The sequence below is a fragment of the Sminthopsis crassicaudata genome, chromosome 2 (assembly GCF_048593235.1).
Source record: "Sminthopsis crassicaudata isolate SCR6 chromosome 2, ASM4859323v1, whole genome shotgun sequence".
NCBI classification, from domain to species: Eukaryota; Metazoa; Chordata; class Mammalia; order Dasyuromorphia; family Dasyuridae; genus Sminthopsis; species Sminthopsis crassicaudata.
Window position 1 is genome coordinate 107,435,783 of NC_133618.1, and position 13,375 is coordinate 107,449,157.

Here is a 13,375-nt window from a genome sequence, read left to right on the forward strand (position 1 = left end):
AGTACATCACAATTATCACCTCATGATTTTCACAACATAGGACATAGGGGCTATTATTATATTGATTTTTTTCAGATGAGGAAACTAAGGCAAAGAGGGGTTAAAGTCTTACACAGGCTTACACAGCTAGTAAGTTTTTGAGGCCAGATTTGAACTCAGGTTTCATATCTGACTAGCATTCTATCCACCATACTACTTACCTATCATTACACCCAACTCTTTTGTTCATCAATATTGTCTGTGCAGATAAATACACTGGACAAACTCTACATGTGATCCATCCAGATGTATAGCATAATCTGAGCAATAGGCAATTCTTTTATTTTATTTTCTTATATGAATAAAAGCCAAGTTTTGGGGGATGGTTATAGATCTCTTGCTATTTTACAAGAAAAACAAAAAGCTCCATGAGCTCTTTCTTCTCCCTTCTTCTTCATCTCCTTATCATTCATATACCTGCTGCTACTATCTTCTACTTTATCCCTATGATGAAATGCCTTATTCCTTACCAAGGCTAACTTCCTACTTATTTAAAGAATCCCATCCCATCTGTTCCAACAGTTTGCCCCTTCTTTTAACCCTACTCTCATTTATTTTCAATCACTCCCTGTCTCCTAGGTGTCAAGAAAAAATAAAGAAGATGTCTAGCACTTTATGTGGAGTCCTGTGTAAGTGTATAGACAGGGGAGGAGAATCTTTTTGTCAAGAGTCATTTGAATATTTATAATATCATTCATGGGCCATACAAAACTATCAACTTATAGAACTCAAGAAGGTTGTTGTACCTTTCAGGTCATCATCACCTGTGGTTGCCTTAGCAAATGATTCTACAGGCTTTCTATGGCCCGTGGGCTGGATGTTTCCTATTCCTATTAAAAGAAGACAAGCAAAATAGTTGTGCAGTCAGTATAGGTAATCTAGGCATTACTGGATTGCAATTTGTATTGTTGAAAAGTATCTCTAGATTGATGAGACCATTAATCTATTTAAATATTTGAATATACTTTCTCAACAGACTGAATTTAATCCAAAACACATTCATGATTTAATCTTTTATTTGCCCAGAGAAATAAAAGATTTTAAAGTAAGAAGGTAAAAGGTCAGAATAGCCACACATTTACACTTCATATTTGAAATGGATACCTTCTTGTGAAATGATATATAGAGTGAAATTGTCTATTTCAGGAAAATAAAATTTATTTGCTTTCTTTCACATAGTACAGGATGCATGAGTGTCTATTGTTGAATTGCCATGACTTGCCTCCTAGTTTCCAGATGCACAAATACAGCTGTGATTTATGTGGCTGAGACTTTATATTCCTATGAGCTATTTGGTAAATGACAGAGGAGATGAAGGAGAGGGAGTGGGGAGGGAGACAGAGAAAAAGAGACACACTGAGAGACACAAAGAGATAAAGACAGAGAGAGACAGAGACTGAGACAGAGACAGAGAGAGAGACAGAGGAAAAAAACAGAGAGACAGAAAGAGAAACAAAGAAACAGAGAGCCAGAGAGCCAGGGAGAAAAGAGATTCATAGAGATAGAAAGACAGAGAGAGAGAGAAAGATAGAGATGGATAGAAAGACAGGCAGGGTTAGGGACAGAGACAGAGAAAGAGAGAGACAAAGATAGAGAAAGACAGACAGAAGCAGAGAAAGTGAGAGAGAGAAACAGACAGAGACAAAAAGATAAAAATAGAGACAGAGTCAGAGGCACAGATACTTCTAGGTTGATGATGGAAGAACTATAAAAGAGACGGCTGTATTAGCAAGTTCCTAAGACATCAGATTGAGGAAAAGGGCATTCCAGTGGTCAGGGAGGAGGTGAGACTAGTTGTCTCTTTAAAGAGATATGCTGGTGTTAAATGGGTAAAGTTGGCCATTCATCATTTGGCAACACTAGATGCTTCATTAGACCTTTCCCACACCAAAGCATGAATCTTTCTGAAGATATTTTTCCCTCATATTGTATTGGTTATTGATTCAGGGATATGAAAGACTCTACTTAACAACAGTGGGGAGGGAGGAGGGATGGAGGGAGGGGCATCTAGTTGGTACAAAGATAGAACTCTGGGCTTGGGATCAGGCTTGAGTTCAAATCTAGTGTGCTGTGTGACTGGGCAACTCACTTAAGCCTGTTTGCTTCAATTTCCTAGTCTGTAAAATGAACCAGAGAAGGAAATAGTAAATCATTCCAGTATCTTTGCCAAAAGAATGGGATCATGGGGAGTTGGACACAACTAGAAACGACTCACCAGGCGAGGATAGATGGTGCAATGGATAGAGGACTGGCCCTGGAATCAGAAGGACCTGAGTTCAAATGTGGCCTCAGATATCTAACAATTACTAGGTGTATGACCCTAAGCAAGTCACTTAATCCCAATTGCCTTGCCAAAAAACAAAAAACAAAAAAAGAACTCAACAATAATCACCAGAGAATGTGTGTAGATTGTCTTCTGTTTTGATAAATTAATTTTTTTTCTTTTTAAAACACATTTCTTACCTTCCTTGTTCTTACAAAAAAAAAAGGTGGAAACTATAGAAGCAGTACTCAGTATATGCTGTAAGAGGATGCTTGTTGATTGGCTTTGTTGAAATATCATTATTGTATTATATCATTATCATTGTTACCCAGAACGGTTCCATAGAATGAAGAAATGAGAATAGTATAAAGAACAATATCAGCAATAACATTTCAATTAATAATTTAAAACCAGTTTTATTTCTAGATTACCTTTAATCTTTTACAATCTATATAGGGTCACATATTCTTTTAAAACAACTTAATCTCATAGCATCTATGTAAAATATCTATAATGTGGTAAAAATAATCAAAAAGTAGCATGCATATTGAATAAAAGACTAGAATATAATAATGATAACAATAAAATACATTCTTTCCTAGACTCAGAGAACTTATATTACATGTGGAGTCTCAGGTAATTGGTACCCAGAAGGGAATATATGTGCTGGCTGAATTGTTCTGAAAATATCACCACCCTGCTGACCAATTCACAGAATGGCATTGATAGCACACTCAGAGGAGGTCACTAAGCTCTACCATGTAGCTAGAGGAAAGACGTTCCTGGAAGAGGGCTAGAGAAATGTGGTGATTTTAAAAGGGCAGAAAGGTAATCAAGAAGGAAAGGTGGATTGTACTCTACGTAGACACCCCTGAGGCCACCCACCACCCAAACCAAACAGCAAGAACAGACTCATCAGACTAGGGATGGGATTTAGACAATTTAAGACCAATTCACAGATGAGTGCCTCCACAGGAGACACTGTTTAATCCTAAAGATGGGCACTTGTACTATCCTATGGAAGTATGCAACACTATACATCCTCACAGCTCTCAGTCAAAAAATGAAACGTGCTTTAAAATAGGTCAGAGCTGAATGACAGCTCTCAAGAGCTTAACAGTACATGATACATATGACAAAAAATAAGGCTGCTCACAGACAATTCCAAACACTGTTTCCTTTTTAAAAATTTCTGTAGCTGAAATAACACCATAAAATAATAGGGAATTATACATAATTATTTTTGTTAACTGAGGAAAATGTTGGCACATTTTTAAATCTTGGTCACTTTTTATTTGCTTATCCATTCATTCAAGTCACTGTGGGCAAAGCACTATTAGACATAATTAGAAATAAACGTAACCCTTGGAATCCTAGGATTGAGAATATAGATCTGAAACAGATCTCAAAGGGAAACTACTCCAAATGAACCATTTTACAGGTAAGGAAACTAAGGACTAGGAAGATTAAGCAATTTACCTAGCCTTATGATTATTGATAATGTCAGAGGCAGGATGCATTTGTTTTGATTGTGATATTCCAACCAATATGCTCTAAGAAGCATCATTTCAATAGCTGCTATATGCAAGATGCTCTGCTAAGAGTTGGTGTTGATGGGAACACCCATGGGAAATCCAAGCTTTCTTCCCTGAAGAAGAATACATTCTACTGGATATTTATGTTAACATATTGCAAAAATGCTCACATAACAACAACAACAACAACAACAAAACCTTTATTACCAAGAAAAAAATTTGTGACTAAAAAAATTAGATAACTTAAGAGAATGAGTTGCTAATAGGTTAACTAGCTAAAGACTTCTTCAAAATTGATTTGTAAGTTTGTATTTTCTCTTATTTCATTTGGCATATTATTTGATACAACTACTTTTATTTGTTCGGAAAAGTGACACTTGGAAAGGACAGCAGGAAAAGTGGAAATGGCTGAAATTGTGTCACACCTGAGCTTTTCAGGGTTGCTTTTATAGATGTTCATGCTTCTGCACCAAGTGATCCAATCTGGATATAATCCTGGGAAATTATCTACAGAGTAAAATGTTTTGTGGTGGTTGTTTTTACTATTTTCCTAAGAAGTTTTTTTACTCACCTTGTCTAACACTATGCTATCAATGGCAACTGTTGAATCATGATGGAATTTGACCTTATGTTTATTAAGAAAATGTTAGAATGTATTAAATGAAGCATTGTTAAGTTCATTCTTTTCTTAAATATAATTGAAAGATAAATACCTTTATCTGAATAGCCACCTTGGTACTGTCCCTGTAAATACATTTTAATATTATTGCATATTCTGTGAAAAAAGATAAAATAATACATAATTTGTATATTTCCCAAAAGAAAAAGTTAAGTAGGTTGAAAATAGCAGAGCTCTATATAGAAAAGATATAGGAAATATTTTTCATTGGAGGTTTGAGGATATGAAAATATTATTTTTTAATAAATTATATTCTTCAAAGAAAAGCTTTGAGAAATAAGAAAATCTGATTTCCTTTCATATGAAAAGCCACTAATTGATTTATTTTAGAGCATTCCATCCTATCATAGGAATTATAAACCCCTCAGTATCACTGCTTTATATTTAACCCAATGCTGTTTAGCGGATTTGCATTACATGCATTTTTGATGTTAAGTAATGTTAATATTCAGTAATTAGTCAAAATTTGCTCAAAGTTATCCTTTAAAATTCCTTTATTATGACAAGCTCAAAAGATAAATGTTCACATTTAATTTTATGGTTTAAAAATACTATGATATACTTTTCACCATCATGGAACTTTATTAATTATTTCCATATTGTGGAAGACTCTCCATGTAGAATGCAGAGAAATGAAATATACACCTTCAGAAAACTTTCAAAGTAAGGGTGAACAATTGCTAGACTTGTGTATCCTTTCAAGTAAGTTTCTATGAATAGAAATAAGATTAACTTTGAAAACTGGTCAATGCATCATCAGCCACCAACTTACTTGTGGATGAAGTCTAGATGTGTTCTTTTGAAAAATCTTTTATAAGCTTCTGAAATGATAGACTATGAAATATAGAATATATTTATTCTATACAGCTACCTGCTAAGTTGAAGTACATTTTCTGACTATATGCACATGCATATTTATAAAGTAAAATTACTAGTTTATTTAAAGAAGAAATACTTTTTTAAAAAGTCATAGAAACAACAAGAATAATTAGATTTTAAAATTTAACCACATTTTGGATTCGGTTTGATTTTTTTCTAAGGTTTTTTAAAAAAGTGAATGGGACAGTAGGGGTTGGGAAAATGTTCATTTGGCTGCTCAGAGCTATGGCTGGGTGCTGGGACCCTTCGAATATAGCAGCAGCTGAGCCAGTCTATGACTGCTGTATTAATTCCAAAAAGTAGCTGGCTAGGAAAGGACATTCATGCTCCCAGAATACCTGAGCCAAGTGCAGAAAGAAAGAGGAATTACTGAGACCCTATAATTCTTCTCCGTTTTGCTTATATATGTAGTGGATACAGTTTTCAATAGAATAAAAAAAAAAAATGGAATTTTGGGATAATTTTATCTTTTAGAAGCCCAATTGTATATTTGTATCATTTTAGGAAGCTATAAAATGTCTTGGTTTCCATTTTTTAAGTCCCAAGAACTGGGAAAATTTGTCTTTGCCTAAGCTTTTTCAGAGGATTAGGAGTAAGAAATTGTGTTTTTAACATAACATGCTTTTCAAATACGAGTTACGCAAGAAGCTGTGTTAGAGGTTTTTTCTTTTTTTTCTCTGAAGGGGGGAAGAATATTGGAATTTAGATCCAATTTAAAAGAAATTTAGAAAGCAAAAGTTCCTGATTTAAAGAAGCCAAGATAATCACCTAATGACAGACCTTTAAAGTCTAAGAGAAATCTTGTAGGATAGTTAACCCTTTTTACTAACAACAGCAACAAAAAGCCAGTTCTCCAGGGAGAGATAACAATTTTCAATTCTTTTTAGTATTATTAAGAATGTTTGTTATTTCACTTTCCCATGTGACAGGCAGTTGAAATCACCGAGGAAATAGAAGTTTTGAAGGGAAATAAAATTTTGAGCATGAGAAGGCAAGCCAGAAAGAGGTATCTCAGTTTTCTAGGCAGTTAGATATTTAGCCTAGTCAAAGGGTAGCTATGGCCTAGATTACTACTTTAAGCAATGAGGAGGATAAAGAAAAGAATGTTTTTCTTAGATTGGCTCCAAATAATGAATATTCAGTTAGAAAATTGAAAAAAAAAGTGTTATTATTGAAACTAATCATTAATGAGCAGGTCATCAAGACATCTTAAAAATCAGAAAGACAATAGAATTAGTAAATTACTGAAGAAGTTCTTTAGTTGTATTTTAATCTGATAAAAAAAAAGTCCTCCCAAATAAATCAGTATATGTTAATGGTGAGATTTATTACATAAAAGAACTAAAATCATAAATCCTGAATATTTTCTCTTATCTTTGGATCAGATTACAAGGTATTCATATTTGAGAACATTTTCTAGAAATGGATAGCTTGATTTTCTTAAGTGTGTAATGAAGAAGGTAAAAACAAAAAGAGTAAAATTTTGATGAGTAAGTTGAATAGTGTTATGGTCAAGTAGAAGGGAATAGATCAGTGCTTAATTATTTATTTTCTCTTATCTGGTCTTCTTTGTGACCAATGGCTTTGTGAGAGAAGATTCTCTGTGGTTAGAGCCTTTCCTCTATGTTTAGTCAGCTATTTCTACAGGAATAATAACCAAATATACAACTGAAGTCTTGCTCTAGCCATCTTAACTAAAGGTCTTTTACTGAATATTGAAAAATATTCACCTTGCTTATATAGAATATCTTTGGAAGAATCTAGTTTAACAGGTAGCTGGACCTTTTCCTGAAGGCTTAAAATTTTTAATCACAATACAAAATCTCATATCTTTTATTTCTAATATTCAATATAAAGTTTGGTTTGTATTAATTTCTATGATTCTTAATATGATAGTTGAAAAACACATATAATGAAATACCCAGATAATGACATGAAACTGAACAATCATCTCATTAAATCAATCCATCAACTTCAGTGATTTCTTAAGCCTACACAAACTTGTCACATTAACAGAAATAGTCTCCTGGTGACACCTGGAAATTATGAAGTAGCACCATTTCAGGAGAATTAAAGATGAAAAATAAGTAATAGAAAAGCACATAGTGGAGATAATTAGGCTATATCATTTTATTATTGACAAAAAAGACACATATGACTAAAAAGTGAGATAAGTCAGTTAAAGTACCAAGAATGAGAACCAACAGATGAATACCAAAGTAGGTATTCTGTACTCCTAAGATACTTTTTAAAAAAAACAGAAGCAAATTGATTTCAGTTCATTGAGTAGATGTTTCATTGAATATTTATGGGAAAATATGAAGAATTATACCTGAGGAAGAATTTAGGATAGCTTCCATATACATCACTAATAGTATTAACAAATGAAACCACAAATCCTTCAAAGCAATAAAAGCATAGTCATTATAGAGTCTTGGGGGAAAAAATACAAAGTACATTATCTATCTCCTTAGAACTATTAAACAAATTGTTAAAACTTAAAAAATGAAGCTCCAGCCATAGGTTCTTCACTTGTATGATATTCAAAGCAACTTAAAAAAATTAAGATCATTTAAAAAAATTCATAAAAAGAAACTATGTATGGGAAGGAACTTCCTCAGTCAATGAAGGCAGACACGATCTTTACAAACTACAGTCACAGAGTTTCTCCTGTACCTTTCTCTTGTTTATAATGTGGTATTTAGGAGAGAAAAAAAAATCTAAATTACTACTACTAATTGTACTTAAAATCTACATTTTTCTCCCTGAGGTGCTGAGGTAAGGGAGGAGAAATGACAGCAGGATGAAGAGTAGAGTCTAAAAATTCCAGCTTTTCATTAATATAGGTGGCTTCAATCAAGGAAGATTTCCTAAAGAAAGTTTAAGGTAGACTGATAAAAAGCATGATAAAAGAATTAGTCTTGGTCAAGGAGAAAAGAATTTTTCAGTTTGGAGAGCAGTAGGATTATACATTTTGTATATTATAGATTATAAATTCTTTGAAGCTATGTAAAAGATTAATTTTTTTTCCTTTTGTGTGTGTGGGGTACATATAGCTTCTTCAGTTGTAGGAATGATGGAAAATTTATGATCATACTATCATAGACTATCCTTCCTGGGGACCCTTAAATGTCATCTAGTACAGCCCTCTCATTTTACAGATGAACAAACAGGTTCAGAGAAGTTATGGTATCTTGCCTAAGTTCGTGAAAGAGGGACAATTCAAAGACTGACCCTCTGACTTCAAGGCCAGAACCTTTTCCACAGTACCACTGCCTCCTAATTTAATTATGGATTAGGCTATGAATACCTACTCACATCTAATAATTTAACATACACATATTATACACATATATTTGCATGTGCAATGTATTGCAATTTGTATTCGTAATAACAGTTCAACTAAGTAATAACTGTTTGCAATTTAGTTATTTAAAACATCTTAATGACTGGATTAGATAGGTACTAATATGATGAAAAGGTAACTGACCTAATAATCAATCCAACCTATTGATTGAGCCAATTCTTTATATAAATGTGAAGTTTATCTAGCTTGATCTGTAAAATGTTCTACACAGTAAAAGACAAAAGTAGGACAATATGTATACAAATGCATGCATATGTGAAATAAATGGTGATGATAAAGATAGAAGTTTCAATAGAAGGTTTTGATGACTTTCCACTACTCTTTCCTAATTTTTTTTTTTTTTTAAGTGAATGGTTGGTTGGTGTCATCAGCAGTGCTTATCGATATAAATAGGGTGTTTTTGCGGAGTTTTTAATAAATGAGACCATAACATCAGAATTTTTCTGCCATATATTAATCTGAACTTTGTCATAAATCCTTCCAGAAGAGGATTTAACAAGTATACCTGCATTAATCATAATGGTGGTTCTTGAAACCTGGTAAGCAAACCGAGCTCAAACAATATAATTACGTTGAGAATTGTGCGGGAACCTCCTCATTCACACAGGGATTTTAAAAATGTTCTTCAAAGTTTCTAAACGAAAAATACTAGCCCCAAGTCAAAATAAAACATTTACACTATCATCTCACAGGTTATGGCATTTACTAGCCAGTCTCCGGTTGCCAACACTAGCAGGAGCTTTCCCTTAGTTCCGTGCTGATTTGAGATATTTTTAATAGCAAAGTCTTGTTTTTCTTTCCAAGATTGGGAAAACTGTGAGAGAGAGAGAAAAAAGAAAAAGATAACACAAATATGTTTAATCTCCTTAGATATTTTGTGGCCTCAGTGGGCGCACGGGTGCCCCTCGGGCAGGTTGCCATCAGTGGGGTTTAGGGCTCAAAAGAAAGGCAGAACTTTGCCCCTTCCGAGAGTCGGAAGGTGAAGGCGGCCGCGGCAACTGTGAACTTGGCCGCCAAATAGATTTAGCGGTACCTGGGAAAGGGACTGGGGAGCTAGAACCGCATTTTCCGGGGAGTTTCTTTCCCCGCCACGAAGGAGACTGTAATGAAGTGGGAAAGGGGAAAAAAAAAAAGGCAAAAAAAAAAAAAAATCCTCCTCCTCTTCCAGTCACTGCACCTCAGTCTGAGATTTGGGTGTTATTTTACCTGTATTTATCAAAACCACCACCACCGCCCTCGCCCACCACCCACCAGCCTGTGTGCCCATGCAAAGCAGCTGCCAACACTCCAGAAAGAGTGAAAGAGAGAGCAAAAGAGAGAAAAACAAACAAATAAATAAATAAAAGAGAGAGAGAGAAAAGAGGGAGAGGGAGAGAGGGAGAGACTGAGACAGAGACAGCTGCAGGTTCAATTAGCTAAACAAAGAAATCATGGCGGATTGTTTACATTTCGCAGACCCAAGGCAGAGTGGATTTCGGAGTCCAAAGATGCCGCGGTCCCCAAAGGAGTTTGCGGACCTGGCCCCCTCGCCCTGGCCTGGGTAAGTGATTCCAGAAGAGAGCGGGGTGAGCAGAGCTGCGAAAGGCAGCCTCCCTTCCCTTCCTCTCTTTTCCCCTCCTCCCCTCTCCTGCGCTCTGCTCTCCCCCCGCCCCCCCCTTCACCACCTCCCTGGACCTCGCCGCCCCCTCTCAAGTGACTCCCCCGCCCCCTCCCCTGCCCTCGGCGCAGCTGGGCTCCTTTTGGATTGGGGAGCAGCTCTGGCTCCGAGTCTTTTGAAGCAGCTGTGGGGGGAGGGGAGTGGGGGGAAGAGGGTGGTTAGGGGCGGCGCAGGGCGGGGGCAGAGATAAGAGGAGAATGGGGGGCCCTCCCTCAAGTCTGCCTGGTCCTCCCACCCCTCTCTCGCCCTGAGGTTAAGCCCCCTACCAGGGACTTGGAGGCCCTTCGGGCCCCTATTCAGCACTCTCTGCCTGCTTCTCTTGCTCTGCCTTGTCAGGTGGATCTAGCAGGCGAGCTTGAGGTGGGGACTTGGTGGCATCCTGGCGGGGAGTGGCAGGACAGTGCAACTCAGGGGAAGCTGGGATGGGAAGGCTGAAGAATGAGGACGGGGGTGGAGATGGGCACCGGGGCATGGGAGATTGTTCCCAGCTTCTGGGTCAAAAGGCCTTGTTCTGATTGGTTGTGTTGTTTCCTCCTGCCCACACTTCCCTCCCCCACAATTCCCCTGAGTACATCTCCTTCTCTCCGGTCAGCTGTGGGGAGGAGGAGACACTGAAGAGACTCTTTCCAAAAGTGGCCTTGCCCAAACCAGGATCTTTCCGAGTATTTTGTTCGGGCAATGTATTTCACCACTTTCCTTAGTGACACCTCCTTAGCTTAGGACATAGGAGTCAGGGATGGGACAAGCCCCCAATGAACAATCAGTTTTCGATTCTTGTCGATTTGTGTTGGGGCTGACTCAAAGTCACTGTTAGGGAGATATGCTGCTGAGGAGGGAGACAGCAATACCGATTCTGTGTCTAGTACAACAAAGGAGATTATCTATTTTCTCCAAAGTAGCTCTTCTCTTTTCAGGGAACATACACCCCTTATATAACCTAGTGATACAGCTGAGTTTCATTTGGAGAAAACAAAACCTACCAGAATCTATTCACCTCCAAATAAATGTCTCCTTTCCTTCCTTCTGGCCCCCCTCAGATGAACATCAGATGTCCTACAGAAAAGCTTCTATGAACTGAATCCATTTGGTGGCCTGGACATTACCCTTTCCCCCCTTCTCTATTCCATTCCAATTTGTTTGATTAGTTTAATGTTCTGCCTCTTACATCTGAGCCCTGTCTTCCTATTTCCACTACTGTTAAGCTTGGAAAGGGGAAAATGGCATCTAGGTAACTGACTATGCCCGGTATTGGTTAATACAGGACCACTTTATAGATAAGTAACTTTTGTACCAGGCTGTTGAAGGACAGGGCAAGGGAAAAAAGAATTCCCTCCCTTGCTACTCCCCCTTGAATCACTGACCTCAGAAGGTTACATTTACCTTATTGATTGACACTAGAGTCCTTACTACAGTGAATTGCTTTATGAAGTATGTAGAAAAATACTGCTATTAAGAAAATTCTCTCCTGCATCATAATTGCTATTGTAATGATTATATCATCATTATTAAATAAAGGTTATTTAAATGAGTTATTTTGTGCCATCTAATTCTTATTAGCCACTGTGAAGAAAGGCACACCCAGAATATTGTATGTTCAGCTGTTCTCTGTCGCCCTCTCCTTCAAAGCAACAACCAATCTTGGCAAGTCCCATTACTTCTGTAGACATCGATTTCTTCATTTATAAAATAAGGAGATAGGACTAAATCAAAGGTTTTTGTGCTCCCTCCCCCCCCCTTTTTTTTTTTTGTCATGGATCCTTTTGGCAGTCTGGTGAAGCTTATGGAATTCCTAAGAATAATGTTTTAAAATGTATAAAATAAAATATGTAGCATTATAAAAGAAACAAATTATATTGAAATTATTATTTTTAATAATACATAATTTATCTCTGTATCTTCATGACCCATAGGTTGTAAATTGGAGGTGTCAAACTCTATAGACAAGGAGGCCTCTAGTGAAGCCTGAACCAATATAATTAGGAAATGTTTAACAATATAAATAAAAATACAGTGTAACATAGATAATGCTAATTTGTGGCTTTTGAATTTACTTCTGTGGCCTGTAGGGATCTGTTTCTACATGAGTTTGATATTACTGGGATTAAATGATGTAGAAATCTTTTTCTTTCATTTCTAATCTTCTGTGATTTTGCGAAGAGTAGAAGTGCCTAGATGAAAATCAAAAAATCTGTTTTAGGGTAATTTCATTCTCCTTCTTTCTCTGGGCCTCAGTTTCTTGAATTGTAAAATGAGTTGGAATAAGTCATCTCTAAGGTCACTTCCATTGCATAACTTGTGATCTTGGGATTTTTCCCATTCATTCAAGTCATAATCACTGATCATAGAAGATAGAACTGGAAGGATCCTTAAGGACTCTAGCATCCAAACTACTTATTTTACAGATGAGGAAACAAAGCCAGAATGGTTTAGTGACTGTTCCAAGGACACACAGTAGGGTAGAGCTTTAGTTCATGGCTTTTGGGTATAAATTCAGGATACTTTTCACTTCACCATAATGTCTCTTTTGTAAAGAAAGATTTGTGTAATTTCTACAGACATAACACTGCAGCATATATATACAAGTTTCTAATAATACATTCACTCTAAGAATGAAAGCTACTACAGTAGTATCTATGTTTAGGTTCCAACCCTAGGTCATTTCCAATTAAGAAGATCTGATCGAAGGAAAGTTGACATATTTCTCATTGCTGATGTGATTGCCATGTTTGAATTTTTCAGTTCAGATTTGTGATTTCTTCTGTGTGGGTATCTCTCATTAGGTTGTCTCTTTAAGGTAGATTGACAAGGTTTTTTAATTGATAGTTTTAGCCAATTGCCTGAGGCTCCTAGAGGCTCTAAAATTTACAGTCTCTGCTAGTCAGAGGCAGGACTTGAACCCAAACCCTCTTTCTTCCCAAAGTGGCTCTTTATCTACTATGTTTTATTTTCTCATTCC

At 36.5% G+C, this 13,375-nt stretch overlaps 1 long non-coding RNA gene across 6 annotated transcripts in view; it reads left to right on the top strand.

Annotated features, from left to right (window-relative positions):
* Window positions 1-9,646: 9,646 nt before the first annotated feature.
* Window positions 9,647-13,375, top strand: part of LOC141554735 (uncharacterized) — a 983,981-nt gene continuing 980,252 nt past the window's right edge. For 2 of the 6 annotated variants that reach the window (XR_012485931.1, XR_012485930.1), the window contains exon 1: window positions 9,651-10,302. This is a non-coding gene — a long non-coding RNA (uncharacterized LOC141554735). Of the gene's footprint in view, window positions 10,303-13,375 lie in introns of all 6 variants that reach the window. The other 4 variants (XR_012485934.1, XR_012485933.1, XR_012485929.1 and 1 more) reach the window with 4 other exon arrangements.